The sequence below is a fragment of the Nuphar pumila genome, chromosome 16, assembly GCF_984573655.1.
Source record: "Nuphar pumila chromosome 16, dmNupPumi1.hap1.1, whole genome shotgun sequence".
Classification (NCBI taxonomy): domain Eukaryota; kingdom Viridiplantae; phylum Streptophyta; class Magnoliopsida; order Nymphaeales; family Nymphaeaceae; genus Nuphar; species Nuphar pumila.
In genome coordinates this window covers 61,146,850-61,169,328 of record NC_143264.1, presented here as the reverse complement: position 1 = coordinate 61,169,328, position 22,479 = coordinate 61,146,850, and the positions used below count along the sequence as shown (strand labels likewise).

General features: G+C 36.3%; 1 pseudogene; it reads left to right on the top strand.

The window, feature by feature from the left end:
* Positions 1-9,343: 9,343 nt before the first annotated feature.
* On the top strand, positions 9,344-19,786 carry LOC149813319 (very-long-chain enoyl-CoA reductase pseudogene; annotated as a pseudogene).
* The last annotated feature ends 2,693 nt before the right edge of the window (positions 19,787-22,479 follow it).

Genomic DNA, 22,479 nt, shown 5'->3' with positions numbered 1-22,479 from the left:
ATTACCCCTAGTAAAGGAGCCAGGAACGGTCGAACCTCGTATCGATGAGCGAATCCCGTCTCTCCATTTTTCTGCAATATTTCAAAACAGAGGCGAGTAATTTTCTTAAATATTTTTTAAATCAAGGTCAAGTGAGACCCCGCAAAAGAGTTCCTCTCTCTTCTCTTCTTCTTTTCTCTTCTCTTCTCTCTTCTTTTCTATCTTTTATTTTCTCCCTTCAAAAAGGAGAAAATAGAGGCTAGAAAGGAAAAGAGAAAGAAAGAAAGAAAGAAAGATACAAGAGAAGAAATTTTTTGCGATGATCACAGTTTTGGCGACCGAGATGGGGCAGCGTCTCCGTCTGGTCGAATTATGCCCTTTTTGCTTTGCTTTGATACTATCTAAGTCTTTATTCTTTCAATGTCAGCTTTATTTACATGTAAGCCTTAGGAGCCTAGACTCTATCCTAAGCTGACATGATTGCATATAGAATCTAAGTATGGTTTGGTAGGACCATATTGAGTAGATTATTCCATGCTCACATTAGATTTAGGTCTAAAATACAACTCTCCTTAATTTTAGGGATTGAATGTAAACAATGTATGCAAGTGTATGCTTCTCTTCATTTAAATTCTATCTCTTTAGGACTTGCATTAGATCCATCTGATTTTTTGCATGTTGAACATATTTTTGAAAACATCCCTACCTATATTGTCCCGGTCTTCACATTGCTGGGCTGTCTCACTGAACCATAGTTCGGAAGAGAGCCTCACAACTGGACCACTTATTTGGGTTCGCGCCCCCTACCACGTACTTAAGGGCCATAGTCCAAGGTATATCGGTAGGTGCTCAAGGATGTTGGGAAGCCACTAAATTAGAACCGGAGAAATATTTTATGCCACGTACTTCGAGCTTCGGCTTGAGTATATCGGCGTACCTTGATTGGAATCAGATGATCTAAATCTTAGAGTTAGGATTAAGGTCCTATCAACCATTTCAAATATTGTATTTCGAGTCAGCTTTAGGGAGTGTTGTTTGTGCATCTGTGTTTGTACATCTGTGATTATATGATATTTTATATCTTCCTTATATTTTCCAAAACCCTGGGTATATATTATTCAAAATTTCCTCTTTTATTTTTAAAACCCAGGTGTATTTTCCCTTTACTCTTCTGATTTCTTCAAATTCTTTGATCCTGCCTGCAATTCTTCAAATTTTTGATACCCGCTTTCGAAATCTTTTTTTCTATTCCTTACCCTCTTTTTGCGATAAAATAAACTTTTGTCAGGATATGTCCCTTTCAAAATTAATATTTGTTCATGTTTTATCCTTTTTCACAGAAAAACAATGTGGTTGTCGCGAATTTTGGCGACAACCCGATCCCTCGTAATGAGATATTTTCATTATCAGATTGTGATTTCTTCCTTTATTAAAATTTCTTCCAAAGTCTTTTCTAAAAAATCCCATTTTTTTTATCCAACCAGAGAAAGCATTGATATTTCATCATGGTTCGAACAAGGACTGGAAAGGAAACAATTCCACAACAAAGCGACAGCGAAGGAGAGGAAATGAACTCCATCAAATCATCCAAGCAGCAGGGCCAAGAAGCAGAAAGCAATGTTGATTCAGCTACATACAAGTTGTTTCAGAAAGTGATGGCCAAAATGATGTCTGAACAGGCTGAGGAAAACCCTGAGAAAATATCTTATAAAAACAAAGCCAAGGGAACAGTCAGCAAAAAGCAAGTTCAGTATGACAGCACTTCAGAGTCAGCGGAGGAGGACTCAGAGGAAGAGCAACCAGCATATTTTTACAACCCTTTGTATTGGCCCAAGAAAATCAGTGAGGAGCACGAGTCAGCCAACAAAATAAAGATTCAGACCCCAGCAGAGGATCCGATGCATAAGCAGCTGAGAGAAGTAGCTCGTGCAATCAAAGACTTACAAGCCCAGGACAAAGGCAAAAAGGTCTACACCGGGGCAGATTTTTATGACGGCTTCGAAGGGGACGATAACTGGGAAGATCTTCCTCGTAAATTCATAAAGTTTGATGGGACTGGCAACCCCAAGGCTCATCTGGCCACATTTTTCGCCGAGTGCAACCGATTCAGAAAGAACAACAGGGCTTTATTCCTATGCTTTCCGCGCAGTCTAGAGGGAATTGCAGCAAGATGGTATGCTGATCATATCAACCTGATTGAACTGCGAGACTTTGACAAAGTCATCAACTTGTTCATCGAAAGGTTTCTCTTCAATACTGAGGCTCCGCCTACCCTCAACCATCTTTTCAATCTAAAGCAAAATGACAATGAGAAGGCAAAAGATTTCATTCATAGATAGAGATCTACCTGCAACAGGATGAAGGATCCGATATCAGAAGGGCTTGCACTCTCAACAATTTTGAACAATTTCTCTCAACCTCTGAAGAGTCTGATCTCCACTTCTCCGTCTAAATCCTTCATCAAATTAATCAAGCGAGTTGAATGGCTCAAAATGGGATTAAAGAACGGAACCTATCATGGCATCACCTTGGCAGAAGGCAGTCAGGATGTGAAAAAGAAAACCAACTTCACCTTCTCTACCACTTCCTCTAACAACAACAACGGCAAAAACAAAAGAGGCGGTAGAAAGAACCATACCAGCATATCAGGCAGAGATGATTGTTCCGGTCAAAAGAATGGGATCAACAGGCAGAATAACATCACTCCCTCGAGCATCCAGTTAGAATCGAAGCCCCAAGGGAAGCCGAAGCACGACGGTTGGGGATACGACCGTGAATTTACCCCCTTAGAGCAATCACTTGAGGAAGTTCTTGAGTATATGACAACAAAGGAGATGGTTAAACTTCCCAAGGTAGCAGATCCTCCTATGACTATGAGAAGGTTCAAGGATCAGTTCTGCAAATTCCATCGGGCAATGGGTCATGACAACGAGCACTGCTTTGTTTTCAAAAACATCGTCCAAGACTGCATTGATAAAAAGCTGCTGGTGGAAGACCAAGAAGAAGAGTAGCTACCCGTTCTGGCCTAGCTTCCCCAAACCATGCCAATATTTTTTGCTTTCTCTCTTTTCAGTCACCTTATAGGGACAACTCCGTCCCAGTCTTTTGTGACCTTTGGTCAACAAACTTGTAAATATTTCAGTCGTTGTTATCAATATTTCCTATCAATGAAATGTCAATTTTCTTCGTATCTTTTGATATCAAATATTTCTCTCCTTTGCCACAATGGGGCATTTATTTTGAAAATTTGTATTTTCTTCATTTAAGCCGCATCAAATTCCTATTCTTTTTCAAAATCAGGGACATCACGACATCATTCATGAGAGAAATGATATTACCTATGAGGGATTTTCAAAATCATAAAAAACTTGAGAATTTCTGCAAAATCTTCGTCATGATCACCAAAAAGTTCAATATTTTGGTCCAATCTTTTTCAAAACTAACCATCATGTTGATTTTCCTTTCCAAAATTGGTTTTAAACCATTATCTTCAAAATCGACCCTCATGATGATCTCTCATGATGATTCCCCTTTTCAAAGATCAACTCTCGCACTAATCACTAATCTCGTGATTGATTCTCAAAATAATTTCTAAATTGTCTTTTAAAACATTCTCCTTTCAATTTAAAGATCCCACATGCAGGCAGGATCAAATAAATCTTCTTTTCTTGTCTTAATTTTTATCAATTTTCATTAATCTTTTGTCAATCGTGTCAATTTTTCATCTTTTATTAAAATTTTATCAATTTTATTGATTTTTCATCAATTTTATTTTGGTAAAATTCTATTCTTTCATATACCCTTTCAGGTAAAGGGATAAACCCGATGTCTCTTTCCCCTGAGGTATTCTTTTATTCGTTACACCCTCAGGTTAAGGGATAAACCTGATGCCTCTTCCCCATGAGGTATTTTTTTATTCTGTTCCCTCTCAGGTTAAGGGATAAACCTGACCTTCGTTGTCCGAGGTGTTCCCATTCAGGATAAGGGATAATTCTGAGACCTCTCGTAGGAGCAATGATGCTACCTTTGAGAATTCTTTTTTGCAACACAAGTTTTATCAATCTTTATTTGATTTTTCTAAATTTATATCAATTTTTCTTCATTAAATTCTCCTTAAATTCTATTTCTTTTCCCTTTTCAGGTTAAAGGATAAACCTGAACCTCGACATTCGAGGTATTCTTTCTCAGGACAAGGGATAATCATGAGAACACTCATAGGAGCAATAATGCTACTCGTGAGAATTCTTTTTACAAAATAAAATTTCATAAATTTTCTCCATTTTTGTCAATCTTTCATTAAATTCTATCTCCTTTTATCTTCTCAAATTTTATACTTTCTTTTTCCCATTCAGGATAAGGGATAATCCTAAAACCCCTCACCGGAACAACAAGGCTACCTGTGAGAATTTTTTTCGAAAACAAGATTTTCATAAATTTATTCAAATTTTCTCCACTTTTATATTTCATTTTTTCCCCTTTCAGGTTAAAGGATAAACCTGAACCTCGACATTTGAGGTATTCTTTCTCAGGATAAGGGATAATCCTGAGATCGCTCATAGGAGCAACAAATGCTACTTATGAGAATTCTTTTACAAAGTAAATAAATTTCCTCGAAATTCTCTCCATTTTGTCAATATTTCATAAAATTCTATTTCCTTCTATTTGTTTAAATTTTATTCTTTCTTTTCCTCTTTCAGGATAAGGGGTTAATCCTGAAAATCGGACCGCATACAGCTAACTGGCTGGTCCATCTAAATCATAAATCATAGATCATAAATCTTGTCATATCCCTTCTAAATTCAAGTCTCAAGTATATCCTCAAAAAAATCTCCCTCCTCCCTTTCAGGTTGAGGGACACAAAACTGAACCTCGGCCTTCGAGGTATTCTTTTCCCTTTCAGGTTAAGAGATAAACCTGAATCATTGTTTATTGTGACTTCCTAAAATTCTCATCAAATATCTATTGATTTCATCAAATGTCTATCATTGTCAAACCTTCGGGTTACAATTTCATCAATATCTATCCTTTTCAAGCCTTCGGGTTACAAATTCATCAATCTATATCAAATTCAAGCCTTCGGGTTGCAATTTCATCAAATATCCATCAATTTCAAACCTTCGGGTCACAACTCTATCAATGTCAATCATTCTAACCATTTCAAATCCTGCTTTCGAGCTGGTCGAACATCAAATCCTGCTTTCGAGCTGGTCAGTCAATCAAATCCTGCTTTCGAGCTGGTCGGTCAAAAAAATCTTGCTTTCGAGCTGGTCGGTCAATAAAATCCTGCTTTCGAGCTGATCGGTCAACAAAAATTCTGCTTTCGAGCTGGTCGGTCAATTAAATCCTGCTTTCGAGCTGGTCGGTCAAAAAAATCCTGCTTTCGAGCTGGTCAGTCAATTAAATCCTGCTTTTGAGCTGGTCGGTCAACAAAATCCTACGTTCGAGCTGGTTGAACAACCAAAATCCTGCTTTCGAGCTGGGACTTCCATCAAAATCCTGCTTTCAAGCTGGTCGAACAAAAAATCTTGCTTTTGAGCTGGTCGGTCAAACAAATCCTGCTTTCGAGCTGGGACTTCCATCAAAATCCTGCTTTCGAGTTGGTCGAACAAAAAATCTTGCTTTCGAGCTGGTCGGTCAACAAAAATCCTGCTTTCGAGCTGGTCGGTCAATCAAATCCTGATTTTGAGCTGGTCGGTCAAAAAAATCCTGCTTTCGAGCTGGTCGATCAATAAAATCCTGCTTTTGAGCTGGTCGGTCAACAAAAATCCTACTTTCGAGCTGGTTGGTCAATCAAATCCTGCTTTCGAGCTGGTCGGTAAAAAAAATCCTGCTTTCAGGCTGGTCGGTCAATCAAATCTTGCTTTCGAGCTAGTCGGTCAACAAAATCTTGCGTTCGAGCTGGTCGAACAACCAAAATCCTGCATTCGAGCTAAGTACTTCCATCCAAATCCTGCTTTCGAGCTGGTACTCCTCAAATCCTGCTTTCGAGCTGATACTTTCAAAAAAATCCTGCTTTCGAGCTGGTCGGTCAAAACAAAAAATCTAAATATTCCTTCCCAAGTTTCAACTCGAGGTCCTATCAAAATCTATATTGAGTGATTATTTCACAAAGGATGCTCGAAAACTTTGCCAATTTGCTAAAAGCATTTGTTGATTCTAAAAATTTGAGTACACAAAAGGATTACCTCAGATTACTTCTAGTATTTCTTCCCAAAAAGGTGAAACTTTTTGCAAAAAATGGGTAAAATTCAAATCTTTTCCTGTTGATCAACCAAAAGGATGTAAGAAATGTCCTCGATATGATCAGTGAAAGAAATCTTCAATGATATTGAGAAGCCAGAACTGAATTGATATTGATCATAGCTATGACGCATGTTTTAAGATGACTTTCTGGCAATCAGGCAGTGAAAATATCTTGAGTTATAAAAAGAATTCACTCAATCCATGTCTTCACATTCATTTTAAAGTTGCAATCAAATATCTGCAAAAGGGATCTCTCAACTGTCGTCAAGATGAAGACGAATATGCGAGCTAGACCCCCGGGGCCAAAGAAGATTTGGATCATCTTCGAGATGAAGGAGTTTGCGAAGGATTCTTCCAGGGAAAGTTTAGATCACCGTCAAGATGAAGGCGAGTGTGATGAACCTACCAACAAACCCTAAAAGATATTTGATTTCTGCTATCATCTAAAGACCCTTTTGAGCCAATGTCATCAATAGAATGCCTGAGAAAAAGAAGGATCGGAGCATCTATAAGATAAAGGAGTTTATGACGTACCCTTTCCCGAAAAAAAGAGAAAAGTCAGGACATCTTCATAATAAAGGAAGATGTAGAAGCCCGAAAAAGTTCAATAACTCAAAAGTAGTGCAAAAGATTATCATGGGAAAACACCCAGATATCAAAATGCCAAAGTTGCCAGAAGTCATCTTCTCTCATGCAAAATTCTTTTATCAAATATCTCTTCACTACTTGTTTTTATGAAATTAAGAATATTTCTTCTCGTCTCATATCAGGGAAATGGATAGCTTCCTTGAAGAAAATCATCAGTGCTAAAATTTTGAATTTGACTCTTAAAACCGAGGAGTTAACCTCATTGGAGGAAATACTCTAGATAAAAGAGAGAATATCTTTTGCACACACATGCACATTTTCAAGCATTTGAGTCAACTATAATTTTATCTTATTGGCAAAATTTTCTAGATATTTCAAGAATGAAATAAATATTCAATATCCATTTTTGATGCAACCTAGCGTTGTTCATATTTTCCAGAAGAGTTACCCCATTCAGTTAAAGTATATCTCCTGTCCCATCACGGTTTCAAGAATTCTGTATGGTCGTACCCACTCAGGTTAAGGGTTAAACTTGTACTTTCTGCGAGAGGTCATTGATTTCAAAAGCTATTTTAGTCTCAGCAATGAGACGCCCAAGACCATCCCTTTTCCAAACTTTAGGGAACCCCATTTTCCTCCTTTTGCAAACCCCTTTTGGATTTGTTCGTCCAAACTCCGAAGGTCCCATCATGGTTTCTCCATTTTAGGATTCCATTTTGGATCTACTCCTTCAGGTTAAGGGCTAAGCTTGAGCCTCATTCTACGAGGTACCTTCCGATCAGGTTTGGGTTAAACCTGAACCTTGTTTCGATGAGGTAATCCTTTCAGTCCTATCATGGTTCTTCCTATCAAGGAATCCATGATTTGTATATCCATCCAGGACAGGATCCTACTTGAACTTCATCTCATGAGGCATTTTCCAAAAATGTCCCATCAAGGTCCTCATATATTCCTTTCCCCATTCAGGTTATCTTGAGATATCTTCATCCCATCCAGGTTAAGGGATTAAACCTGAGTCTTTTCAAAAATCCTTATTTTTGTTTCAGCCGGGAGACTTCTTCAAAAATCTCTCCTTTTACCATTACAGGATAATCATCCCAAAGTCCCATCACGATTTCTTCATTTTCTACTCAATCATATCATTCTTGAGGATTTCGTCTCCCCAAGGCCATTCAGAATAAGGTTTTAAGCCTGAAAATCATGTCTTTTCAAAATAATTCTTCCACACCTAGTTCAGGTTTGCTAAACTTGGGCATTTTTCAAAATTTGGAAATGATTCGGCTTTCAACCAGCTTAGTAGCAAAGAAGGGCATCTGTGAACACCTCAAATTTTTCAATGTGGTAAATATTCCCTTTTTGCCCCTGACCCCATTTTTTGAGTAATTGAATATATTTTAAATCTAAATACCATTTCATTTCTCAAGTTTTACTAAAATTAAATTCAATTTATATATCTGACTCAATTTCGGATCCGGATCCAAATAAAAGATCCAAATCTGAGCATTGTTGTCCAATTTTGGAAACAAATTCTCAAAATTACCTTTTGAAAAGCTCAGACCAATTTATCTGATGTATGTTTGGATCCTCGCGTTATATTCCTCGATTCAAGGTTTAAAACTCGAATATTTTCTCAAAACTTGGGTCCAAACCCATTTTTTTCAAAATAGCTCAGAAAACCTTGCCTTTGTAAATATTTTTAAAAAATTTTGCAAATTAATTTAAACTCCTTAGTTTTTAGAATTTTATCCCAAAAAAATACAAAAAGATGTAGAAAATGAAGAAAAGAACAAAAAAAAATAGAAAAGAAAATTAGTTTAAAAAACCCTCTTTTCGGAAATTTCTGTTAAAACCCACTTTTGAGAAAACTCTTTTAAAATGACCGCCCTTTTGAAAATCCCTTAAAAAGGAAATCCGTCCCTTTTGATAAAAGGCTGTTTAGAAAAAAGGAAAAAACTTAGGGTTACGGGGAGGGAGGCCTTCTCATTTAGTCTATAGGAAGCTTCAGCCGCCTCCTTCACCCCTTTTGCAGAACCGCTTGAACCCATCGCCAACCTTCGATCGCCACAGCCATTGGCCTCAGCCTTCTTTCACCAACGGCTTCAACCCCCCATGTGTGACCTTCTTCCCTAAGCTCTCCATCACCCTCCGATCATTGCCCCTCCATTTTTTTACCCTCCATCCCTAACTGCTCCACCTTCATTCTGAAACCTTCGTCCCTCTCTTTAAGAGGGGAACGATGGGAAAACCCCCATGATCGCGTTTCACCTCCCCATTTCCTCCTTCTTTACTCTCGATCCGTTTGCACCACAACATCCCCCTTCTTCTCTTCCTCTCTCAACCTCTCGACGCTTACCCTTCGTTCTTTTTTTTTTCTAATCTGTATTTCTTCCTTCTTTCCCAATCGGGGCCTAGCCACGCCGGCTGAAGGAGATCGATCGCAGTAAGGTTACAGTGAGTCCCCCTTTCCCACTTACTTCGTCTAATTAACTTTTCTTCTGATTTTTTTTTCTGGTTTTTGCCCCATCAACGCACCATGGGTAGCGTTGAATTGCTTATGGCAAACTTCAACACGCTCTTGTGCAAAAGTAAAGGAATGTTCCTGTTCCGACATGTTTTCACCCCTTCTCATCTTCTTTTATATTTTGTTGTTTCGTCTATATTGCATTTCTAATCCACGATTTATTTTACTCTTAATCTCATTCATTGTTCCTACCTGATTTTTGTTTCCCTGTTGATGGTCGGCTTACATTAGGGATTGCATTCTGATTTTCCCTATCATTTCTTATCGTTTCTCTGTTAATATAGATTATCCATGGTAGTTAGGTTTTGTTCTCCCCTCTTTTTCTCTTTGTTATCTTGTTTTCCTGATTTAGCCTGATCTTTGCGTTTACTTCATGAAAGCACCTTCGGTAGTATCGAGTTGCTCATAGCAACATTAATCCACCCTGTGCGATATCAAGAGAATTCTCTAATTCAAACAAATTTTTTTTTATATGTGTGACTTATCTCAGCACCTGTTTCTCTCGTCTAGTATACCCTCTTTTAGTTTTCATTATCACAGTTTTAATGTTTGAGTTTAAGACTGTATGTGACCCTCCATCGGTGTCTCTGGTTCAATTCCCCCTTACACGTTAGTTTCATTAATTTTCATGATATTTCATCCATCTTTACTTTTCACTTTTTTTGTTGTTGAGTCTGGGCATCCCATGCTGGTTCAACATTTTATTCAGATCCGATGTGTGATTTCAGCACCATGGCATCGGATTACTGTCCAGTAATATATTCATTTGAATCTATGCATTTCATCTTCTTGTTTGTTCTTTCTGTGACGCTTCATCATGATTTTGCATTTGAGATAGATCTCTATGCTGTGAATGAATTTCGCTGATTTTCATTCGTACGTTATTGGCATCTATATCATTTGATGTTTTGCATTTGTAGCCGCACGTCCCCTGTTGAGTATCCACTATATTGTGCCGCCTCATCAGTTGTGTGTTTATTCTGTTGCCTCTGGGTTGTCCATAGCCGTTATGCAGGTATCTCGCACATTGACTCAGAAGGTTTAACAAACACATCAGAAGCCTCTCATATGCAGTAAAGGAAGGAGAGAATCCTGATGTTGTGATTCCAGAAGTCTGAAGCAAACTTGCCACTACAATTTTGACAAAAGGGCTTATCCGCTCCTAATCGGTAGAAAATCGATTCTGGATCACTTAGTTTCGCTGCCAAGAATCTTGCGACTGCTCTTGTTAAAATTTTTCATCCTAGCTCAAATAACACTGAGATATCCCTGAACTGTCGACATCTTGTGGAGAAATATAATCCATCACAGTCACCAACAGTTGTTGAATAATGAGAAGCCTCAGGCAGCCTCAGTTTCTATTGAATGAGCAATCTGCATCCACTCCAGTCCATCAGATATTGCTGGAGCGTGAAGTAAAGTCACATGGTGAAGCCCTGCACAACTAATTGCCTGATGCATTCACATGCCCACAGGGCAACCTTTCAAGCTGCTAGAATCTTCTGTTGGATATCGAGCAATCACAATTTTTACCACCTAATCCACTTCCTCACTGCCCACACTTCCTCTGTATATATGTCAATCCAAAGGGTCGGCATTTTTCCCCCAGCAGCCTGGCAGGTAAGTTACCATTCGTTTAAATTACTATAGCTGCACAATGTAATACACTAGCCACACTTTATCTATGTGTATATCATGCTATGTGAAATTACAAAACCTCCTCTAAGACATGTCTCAATATATTAATGTCAATTGAATAGAGTTGTGCTGATCTCAAATTGCTAAAATTCATTGATTCGCCATGTAAAGAAACCCAAGAAAAGCTCTGATTCATTTGTCCAAAAACCAAATTTTCTGAACCAAGGTAAAGTATGTGTCTGTATATATGTTCTTGTTCTTGTAAGGTAAAGTATGTATCTATATATGCTGATCCATGTGACTTGTTGTGTACCCATCTCACTCACTATTAGCATTGTTTGACACTCAGCTACGCACCCCTTATTTTATGAAAGCTGATGGGTGCCAAGGGCGAAGATTTGTGTTTGATGATATAATGGAATACTTGGCTTTGAAATTTGGTAGGCAAGGTAGAGTTGGATATCGGGCATCTAGGAAACCACTCTACCATCAACGCTACGTCCATCCCCTCTGTACATATGCTATTATAGCCTATCCAGTTCTGACCTCCTGCAAAAAGAGAAAAGAAAAAAAATGCACTGTTCATAGCATTTACACCATCTGGCATTTTCATTTCTTTGCTAAATATCCTCTATACCACTATCCATGCTGCTAGCAATATATATATATATATATATATATATATATATATATATATATATATATATATATATATATATATATATATATATATATATATATATATATATATATATATATATATATATACACAACAGTTGATTCTCAATACTCAAATTCTCACCATTTCATTACCCCTTTGTACAACATCACTACATAACCCTTCATTATCCTCCACATATCCACCTTTTATCATGGTGGCTTGTTGCACCTTCAGCCACTATACTTCTCCATCTCCATCTTCCACAACCACCTTTGTAAACCTGGCATCTGCGTATCTCATATAGGCATATCACAATTAGCAATTGTATTTTTTGCATGTAGAACTACCACTGTGCTCTGCACTATCATCCTCTTTCATCACTTGTGCCCTGTCATGGATTCCCTGTACTTCACGATGCATAGCATCATCACAGTTCCATCACATCCATGTTATTTCCTGTATAAACTCCACTACTTTCTGCCTTTCACCATTTCCACCCCATACACAGTCGATTTTATCTCTCTCGCTCTAACACCCCCAACAACACCTGCTAATGGTACAACCGCACCATCCTTCTATTTCATTACACCCCTTTTCAGCACTTAGAACCTCCAATTGTCACACAATACAATCTCTGCATCACCATCACATTTGTTGTTCAAACATGAGAACACCATACAATAGGAATTGGGCAGTTAGACCCCCATGCATGTAAAAATCAAGTGTGACCCCATCTAACTGTTAGATAATATGTCTTCTGGAGTTAGGAAAATAGGCATCATTCGTTGGTGAATTCATTTATACAGATTTATTATAAAAGGTTTTTTTCCCTTATGGTTATCATGATGCACTATTTCATTGATATTAATCTAGCCCATGCATTTGATATAATTTTGCTCTTACTTAGATATTTTATCTAGCTGTGTATCCATATAATATTCCATATATATCTAATTATAAGCATTTGGACTCCTTATATGATATTTTCTGTATGTTATACTTTCTTTTGCTTTATTGCTAATTCAATGTCTCACAGGAAATGCGTGGAAAATATTGTTCATCCTTCTTAAACTAGATATTTGTAAATTCGACTTCAGGGTTGCAATAATTAGATATTAATGAGAAGTTTACCTTTCTAGTATTAGAGTAAAATATATGTGCATATAGACCCCATAAATGTCTGTTTCATATCATTTCTTCTTTCATTTTCAAAATTCACGAATGGAAACACGAATGGCACGTGGACCATTTTACAAAAGGTGATTAAATCCTAAGTTGATGATTTGCATCAATGGCCATAGTCAGGATATGAACAAAACTTAGGATTTTTATCTTTTGTGGAATAACATTGGATCTGCACTAGATCTCCTTCAGAAATCATCATATTTTAAATATTTTCTTCTTTTATCAGGGTTTAAATTAAAATTAAATCAAAATATATATCAATGGCCATAGCCAGGATATATTGGGAGTTAATTTCATTTTAAACTTTATAAAAGCACCAAAATATGTTTTATTCTTCGCTTGAATTTAAATATGATTATTATATAATACATTCAATGACCATAGTCAAGGATGTATTATATCTTTAATTTTATTTTAATTCATTTAAAGAATAAAATAAGATTTTCAAATCCCATTTCAAGATTCTTTATATTCACTCATCATTTAAGATAGAACATCATCATATTTTCAAAAAAAAAATTCAAAATCCAAGTGATCTCAAATATCTTTCCTCAATCTCTATTTTCAATTCATTCTTCTATCTTATTTCAAAGATATAAAATTCGATTTCAAAAGTCCAATTTGACTTTAAGATTTCAAATTCAATCTTATATTCAAAATTCTATTTCCAAATTCAATTTCAAAGTTCAATTTAACTTTGAGATCTCTGATTCTAAATTCAAACTTCAAAATTCAAAGTCCAATTTGACTTTGAAATTCATTCTGTATATTCAAAATTCAAATCCTAAATTTCAAATCAAATTTCAAAGTTCCATTCAACTCTGGAATTCTTAAGTCAGGCTTCAAGTTCGAATTTAAATTAACATCCCAAATTTCAAAGCTCAATTTAAACTTTGAAATTCTTGATTCATCTTCTAAATTTAAAACTTCAAAAATCCAATTTTAGATCCAAAATTCAATTCCACTTTGGATCTCAGACTTCAGATTCAATCCCATTTTAGGATCCAGAATTCAATTCCATCTTGGATCTCAAACTTCAGATCCAAAATCCCTTCTAGGATCCAGAATCCAATTTCCATATTGGATCTCATACTTCAAATCCAAAATCCATCATCTTGGGTCTCAGACTTCAGATTCAAATTCCATTCCAAATTTCAAATCCAATTCCACTTTGGATTTAGATTCCAGATCCAATTCCATATTTGATCTCAGATTTCAGATCCAATTCCATTTAGGATTCCTAAATATCAACTTCATTTTGGATCTTAGACTTCTGATCCAATCCCATTTAGGATCCAGAATTCAACTTCACTTTGGATCTCAGACCTCAAATCCAAATTCCAACTCCAGATTTCAAATCCAAATCCACTTTCAGATCTCATCTGGACTTCTTAAATTCATTTCTATATTTTAAATTTCCATTTGGATCTCTCAAATCCGAATTCTGTACTGATTTCAAAATTTTAAATCTGAATTTCAATTCCATCTCAGATTTCATCTCTTCTCTGGGTTCACAATTCAAATTCAAAGTCCATTCCTGACTTTGAAAATTCATTCATTTTCCTTTTATATCAGCTTTAAATCATTCTTTTCAAAATCCAAAGATTTATTTTTCCCAACTCTGATCTTTTCAAAGACTTAGAATTTCAAAATATCCTTCCTGATCTATCTCAAGTTCTAAGTTAGATTCTACCATTCAGAAACCATTTCTTCACTCTATTATCAAGTTCATCTCAGAAATACTTGAGGATTTCCAAATCATTTTCAAAAGGCGCATACATCTTTGCATTGCACATGCATGATTTTTTGTGCATTTAGATTTAGGATAAAATCTTAGATAACATTTAGGCAAAAGCAAAAAGGCATAAATTCGATCCTTGGTTCGATTACCCCTGGTAAAGGCGCTAGGAACGGTCGAACCTCGTACCGACGAGCAAATCCCGTCTCTCCATTTTTCTGCAATATTTCAAAACAGAGGCGAGTAATTTTCTTAAATATTTTTCAAATCAAGGTCAAGTGAGACCCCGCAAAAGAGTTCCTCTCTCTTCTCTTCTTCTCTTCTCTTCTCTTCTCTCTTATTTTCTATCTTTTATTTTCTCCCTTCAAAAAGGAGGAAATAGAGGCTAGAAAGGAAAAGAGAAAGAAAGAAAGATACAAGAGAGGAAAAATTTTGCGATGATCACAAGATACGACTTCCACCAAAAGTTTGAATGAATAATAGCCTTTGCTCTCCCCCACCAATCAGCCTGCGTCCTTCCCAGAAGTAGCTAAGAGAACCGATGGTACCAGTACCACAGGAAACAAAAGGGTTCGACTGATTTGAAAAGAAGGATGAGGAATACCAAATTTTCGGTGGAAGAATGGCTGGAGATGAAAAAAAATGTGAAGAGGAAGATGATGATGGTCAAACGACTGGATTGAGAGAGTGTAGGCATGAGAGAGGAAGAGAGTTTGAGAGGGAGAAGGAAATGCACTGTGGTAGATAGAAGGGGCGATTTCCCAAGAGGTTTGTTTTTGTAAACCACATTTTCTATTTTTTTTCTTGTAACCCTCTCTCTCCATTTCAAAATCCACCCAGCCACCCTCATTATGACCTTGAAATACACCTCTCACCTGCTTCCAAAAATCGCACCTTGGAAACTCCTCACAATAAAGGTAATGTAACCTCCCCCCCCCCAAATTAAACATCCTTTTTTTTTTCAATGCACTTGGTTGGGCTTCCCATTTAAGTCATTCTTAAATGAGGAATTATTATCCTCCATATGGAATTTCAAAAGTCACACATTTTTTTTCGAAAAAAAAAACTATTTTCTTTTAGCAAAAAGCTCCTTGGCATCCAGAAGGATTTGAAACAGGGTTCGTCCCTCTAAGGGATAACGAGCCCCACCAATACGCTATCTGTTATTTTGTTGCAAGTTTTTGCAACAAAATTCTTTTTAACACTTTCTCCTTGTGACGAGTTTTCAAAAAATTTAAGACGTTTTTGCCTATGTCTTGACGCACAGGGGGATTCGAACCGGAGTTCTCCTCCCTGAGAGGCAACCAACCAAACCACTAGGCCAATTCCTTCTTGGTTGTACTCTGTTGCAACTTAAATCCTTTTACTTCCTTTATATACGATTTTGGTTCTCGACGAATCTCAAATACGAGTTAGATCTAAAATTATATTTTAGATCTTCTGAACTTTCTAACTACATTTCTGGATCTTGATTGAGGTTCGACCCTATTTGGATCCCTTAAGATCCAATTGAATTCTAATTGAGTTTTGGATCCATCCAGGATTTGAATCCATACATCATATACGAATCCAAATACTGGATCCATTTGATCCAGCTTGGATACAAGATCCATTTGGATAGATTCTATATCACTTTGCTGTATCTATTTCAAAGAATTGTAACATTTATTTATTTTGATAATTATCAAAATTTTGCGGGTTTTATATTACAAGCCTTTGTTGACTGCATACATCGCAAATCTATTTTGCGATTTTCATTAACAGAGGGTGAGCATTACAACGATTTCTGAACAACACACATCACTTATCACTTATAGGATTTTTATTTATGAAGGGTGAACATTACAAGCCTTTGTTGATTGCATACATCGCAAATCTATTTTGCGATTTTCAATTACGGAGGGTGAGCATTACAATGATTTCTGAACAACACACATCACTTATCGCTTATAGGATTTTCATTTACGAAGGGCAAACATTACAAGCCTTTGTTGACCGCATACATCACAAATTTATTTTGTGATTTTTATTTAGGGAGGATGAGCATTACAACGATTTCTGAACTGCACACATCACTTATCGCTTATAGGATTTTCATTTACGAAGGGTGAACATTACAAGCCTTTGTTGACCGCATACATCGCAAATCTATTTTGCGTTTTTCATTCACGGAGGGTGAGCATTACAACGATTTCTGAACATAACACATCTCTTATCGCTTATAGGATTTTCATTTACGAAGGGCGAACATTACAAGCCTTTGTTGACCGCATATATCGCAAATCTATTTTGCGATTTTCATTCAATAAGGGTGAGCATTTGTGAACACCCCAAATTTTTCAAAATCTGTAAAAATTTCCCTTTTTGCCCCTAGTCCCCGTTTTCTGAATAATTGAGCCAGTTTTAATCAAAATTCCAGTTATTTCTTGGATTCACTAGAACTCAAATCCATTCACTATATCTGACTCAATTTTAGATCCGGATCTCAGTATCAAAATCCAAATTTGAGTCTCGTTATCTAATTTTTAAAATTGAATTATAAAAATCCAAAAATAATCTTTGAATGGCTCAAATAGTCCATCCGGTATCCATTTGGATCCACTGTTCTATATCTATCAATTTGAGATCCAAAACTTGAATATTTCTCAAAAACCCGGATCTAAACCTGTTTTTCTGAAGAAATTTCCAAAGAATAACCCTAAATTCTCAGAAAACCATTCTTTTGTAAATATTTTTAAAATTTTAGCAAAAATATTTTAAAACCCTTTATTTTTTCACAGTTTTAAAGTTTTTATTTTCAAAACACACAAAAAAAATAAAATACAAAGAAAAAGAACAAAAAAATCAAAATAGAAAAGAAAAATACAAAAAAAAATAGTGAAAACCCCCTTTTTTAAAGTCATTTTTATTAAAACCACCTTTTAGAAAACTCTTGAAAGGAGCCCCTTTTTCAAAAAATTTCAAAACATCTTAAACCCAATTCAAAATTTTTCCAATGGCCTCTCTTTATAAAGAGAGACCGCGGGGAAAGGGTCGAGCATCCATCGACATTGCCTACCATCGCATTCCTGCTCCTGATCGACATTTCCCATCATGTTTCACTCCATCATTCTCCTTCTTCACGATTCATTCTCACCTCACCATTTCACGAATCTATCCGTCTTCACCCCATCATCGCATTTCATCTCGATTTTCCTCTTCTTCTCCTACTTTCCCCTCCCCTTCTTCACCCTTTTCCTTCACTTTCTTCCTGAAACTTCTCCGTTGATCGATCGAAGGATCTTTGATTCCAGCAACACAAGCAAGCCAGAGGTAGGTGGTTCATCTTCCTCCTTCTTTAGTATTACTTATCTCTCTTTGCTGAAACACCACCTCATTTCTCTGGTTTTCCTTCTCTTTTATCTCCATTAAAGCATCCCTGTAACATCGGTTTGCTCATTAGCAAAGCCGATTTACAGATATGCGATATCAACGGGATGAGAGATCCCGACATTTTATTTACAGTTTTGTAATTTATTTCATCAAATTTCTTCAGTCTATGCAAATGTAGATTTCAATTCATGTCGTTCAGATCTGATATCCTTTTTGCAAATCATGTGGCCATTATTGTTAATGCATGGTTAATCAGTTTAATTTCTATGTGGTTCCCTCATCTTCCTCCAGATTATGCTCTTGTTTCCCTCATTACCCGTCATTTATGTCTTGTAATGTTAATCCAACAGTTTACACACGTCGATGCTCTCATCATCACCCTGTGTATTACAATTTCGATGTATATTCTGTTTTATTTTATTTTTTTATTTTTATTTTTTTATTATTTTATCCCCTTTTATGTTTTCTATTCCACTTTGAATGATTGGCCCATGTTTGTTATTTCTTCTTTTACTCTTTTGATTTCTTGTAATGTTTTTCTCTGTATTACAAAGATAACATCCATTGATTGTCGCTAATTCATTTTAATCAGGGAATTCTGTTTGTCTATCTTGTTTGCTGTATATCTCTCAATCATGATTACTTCACGATTTTTCTTACCATGTTATGTTCTCCTCATTGATTTCGGGTATGATCGTGGGTTTTTAGAATAATCTACAGTCATTAACAACATCTTCCATTTTGTTTTCACCATTATCATCCACATCATTGTGGTTCATTAGCATTTTCTGCACTTCATGCTCTTACTTGTATATCTTCATTTCTTGTTCTTTTGTATATTAATTCCTGCATCATAGATATGTTTGTATAGAATTACATCCTTAGTATCTCACAATACCCCTCTCTTCATCTGCATTTTATTTTTATTCCATCATTTAGGCATTTTGTTTCATGTATTGATTTGTTTCATCATTGATTTATCTGTTATACTGGTGTCAATCTCATGAAAACAATATTTTCCTTTTTTAGCCTGTGTATGATTTCAATATCATCTCTGTGTTTGCTGGTTTTATTTCTATCTCCTTCACTAGCCGTCGTTTACTATGCATTCTACATGTTTCTTTCCTTGTTGGTCATCCATATGCATGGAACATCGATAGTTTTATTTCCCCCAATATCACCCATCCACATCTGGGTGTGTAAGTGTTTGTAGAGCACGGATATTGAAAACCATCTCTCTCTCTCTCTCAGCATTTCTTGTTGTAGCTGTAAAGATAAGGGTGAGTGTAGTGTCTAGAAGTGGTAGAGAAATCACTAAGGGTGGAGTCGAGCTCTTGAAATCGGCAACGGTTGATGATCTAAAAGCTGCAATTCATCCCCGGATTAAAAAGTACTATCCTTCGAGACGATGTCTCACACTCCCCCAGAAACCTGGCTCACAGAGGAGAGCTGTTGCCCTTGACTCCAAAAAGAAGGTTTGTGATTACTTTGAGGGTGATGGCGGAAAACTAACCATGGTCTTTAAGGATTTGGGTCCTCGGGTCTTATACAATACTCTTTCCTTTTGGGAGTATTTGGTCCCTTTCGTCATCTATCCCATTTTGTTATTTTACCCCTGTTTATGAGTACTTTGGTTACAGAGGACCGCATGTAATCCACCGGTTCAGACCTATGCTATGTATTATTGTTGCTTCCATTACTTCAAACGTATCATGGAGACATTCTTTGTTCATAGGTTTAGCCATGCAGCCTCATACTCTCTAATGTGTTCAGAAATTGTGCTTACTACTGGATTTTTCGCGCTTACATAGCTTATTATGTGAACCATTCTTACCATGATTATCCTCCTTGTATTATATAGTATCTATATCCATCTTGGCGTTGAGTTCATCTGGGCATGCATGGGAGACAAATGTATTCATAAGTTTCAATTATTGCAGGTAAAGCATGCCAGAAAATCTTTGATATCTGTGAAATTGAATGGATGATCTTCTGCTTATTAATTGGAAATTTTGTCGCATGATGCACACACAAGCGTGTTTGTTTTATATGGTTTAAGATTCATTTCATGTGATGTCAAAGGGGTTGTGCGTATCCATAAAATATTTGTTTCAATCTATATATTCGCATGGCACTTCATTATAGATATGTAAATTTCAGAACCGTATGATATCTGTTATATCGTGCTATACAGCAGCAGATGTGCTGGGATTGGCCTACCTTTTACATTCGTCGTTAGGTTTGGTTACGCAAGGGGCTGTATTAGAATAGTAATGCTAGTTTAGAAACGTTCCTGCATGCCAGTTTTGTAGGTTGGGGTATGATATCAAAGCTTGGAAATGCTGGTTACCATCTCAACATTCAATTTTTTTTCCTGTTGCATCCTTTGCTGTCATTTGTAGCACATCATTGTTGTCACCACAGCACACCAGTCCCTGCACTCTCCTTTCTCTTTACACCTCCTATAATATCGGCATTCACACCATCTTCCTCTACCTACTGCGAATTTCATCAACCACCTCATCACATCACCTTGCAATCCACCTAACGACACTTTCACAGTTACCTATGAGAGTCATGCACACACTGTGCTGCCCCCAACTTCACAACACCTCATATCCTTCCCTGCCATATTTTCACACTTTGTCACAAATATTCCTGCACCATTCACCTACTGCCCTCACACACTTCACCATCTACAAAATGCACTATTCACACCTCTACATCATGCATAATACTCACCTATGCATCCCTGCAGCATCAATACAACAGTCATACCCATGGTATCTGTTATGGTAGCCTCAAAAGCCTCCTTTGGAATGTGTTGCTTCCTCTGCTATAAGCATGCCACACCATCACACCCACTTACCCCTTTAACACCTTCAACACATACAGTCTCCATCTTCATTTGCAACATCACAAACACTGTCGGTGAATCCATCACAACATCACCATGCCCATGCTGCACCTTTTTGGCCACTGCTTATGCACCGCCCCACCTAATGAATTTCACATCCCCACTTCACTCGCCCCACCTAATGAATTTCACATCCCCACTTCACTGCAACCTATGCAGTCATTCACAACATTTTTCTCCAGCTACCTCATCACCCCCCTGTCATCTGCCATAACAAGCATTCACTCAGCACCCTTCATCACACATTCCAGCAGCATGACCACTATCTTATACAACATACTTGTTGATAATGATTTTTCAGCATCTACTCCACCTCCTGCACACCAATATATCTTCACTGCATATCATATACTATATGTGCACCCTAGGCTGTCACTATATGTCCCATTTCCCACATCACATACACGTCCCAACCTTTCACTTTCACCCTTCACAAACTATGCTTTCTTCATAGTCTCCAACACCCCCTGCACATATTCCCTGTTGTATTATCTGTCAATCACTTGCTTCAGCCTATACCAACACCTTCCCTTTGCATCTCTATAAAACCACCCCATGCATTTATAATAGGTTACACCTGGTCTTCATATATATATATATTCCATGCCAACCCTAGAGAGAATACATATATGTGTGTGTTCCAATGTATATTTGTTTCCATCAAAATGCATTAAACCCTTCATGAGTACAAGACAGATATATGATCATTCCATCACATGCATTCTAACCTTTTTTTTTCACATTTCATATTTTTCCTCATGCTAACCCTGTTTTGCAGGAAATATGTGGAAAAGTGCTATTTTTCTTCCTAGATTAGGATTTTAATTTCCATTCAATGATGTAATAGTTATATATTAATGAGAATTCTTTATATTTTTAGTACTAGAGTAGAATGTATGAGCATATAAATGTCATAAATTATCTGTTTTCATATCATTCTTCTTTTATTTCTGAAAATCCACCATGGTGAAACACGAATGGCACATGCACCATTCTAATAGGAGGTAATTAATCCTAAGCAAATGATTCACATTTATGGCCATAGTCAAAATGTGAACAATGCTTAGGATTTTTATCTTTTATGAAATAACATTGGATCCACACTGGATCTCCTTCAAAAATCATCATATTTTCTGAAATTTTCTTCCTTTATCAGAGTTTAACTTGTAAATTAACTTAATACATATATCAATGGCCATAGTCAGGATATATTGAAAGTTAATTTCATTTCAAACTCTATAAATGCACCAAAATATATTTTATTCATTATCTGAATTTAAATACAGATTATTTTATAATATATTTTATGACCATAGTCAGGAATATATTATATCTTCAATCTTATTTCAATTCTCCTAAAAAATGAAATATGCTTTTCAAGTATCCAATTTTCAAAATTCTTTTTAATTCATTTCATCATTTTAGGATAGAATTACATCATATTTTCAAATTATTTCAAGTTATTTTAAAAAATCCAAGTGATTTTGAGATAAACTTTCAAAATATCTTTTTTTTTAAATCTTCTTCAAACCCTATTTTTCAATTCAAATTCATATCTTTCAAATTCTATCTTAAATTCTCCTTTTTCATTCAGATTCTTTATTTTCATCTATAAATTCAAAATTCAAAATTCAAAT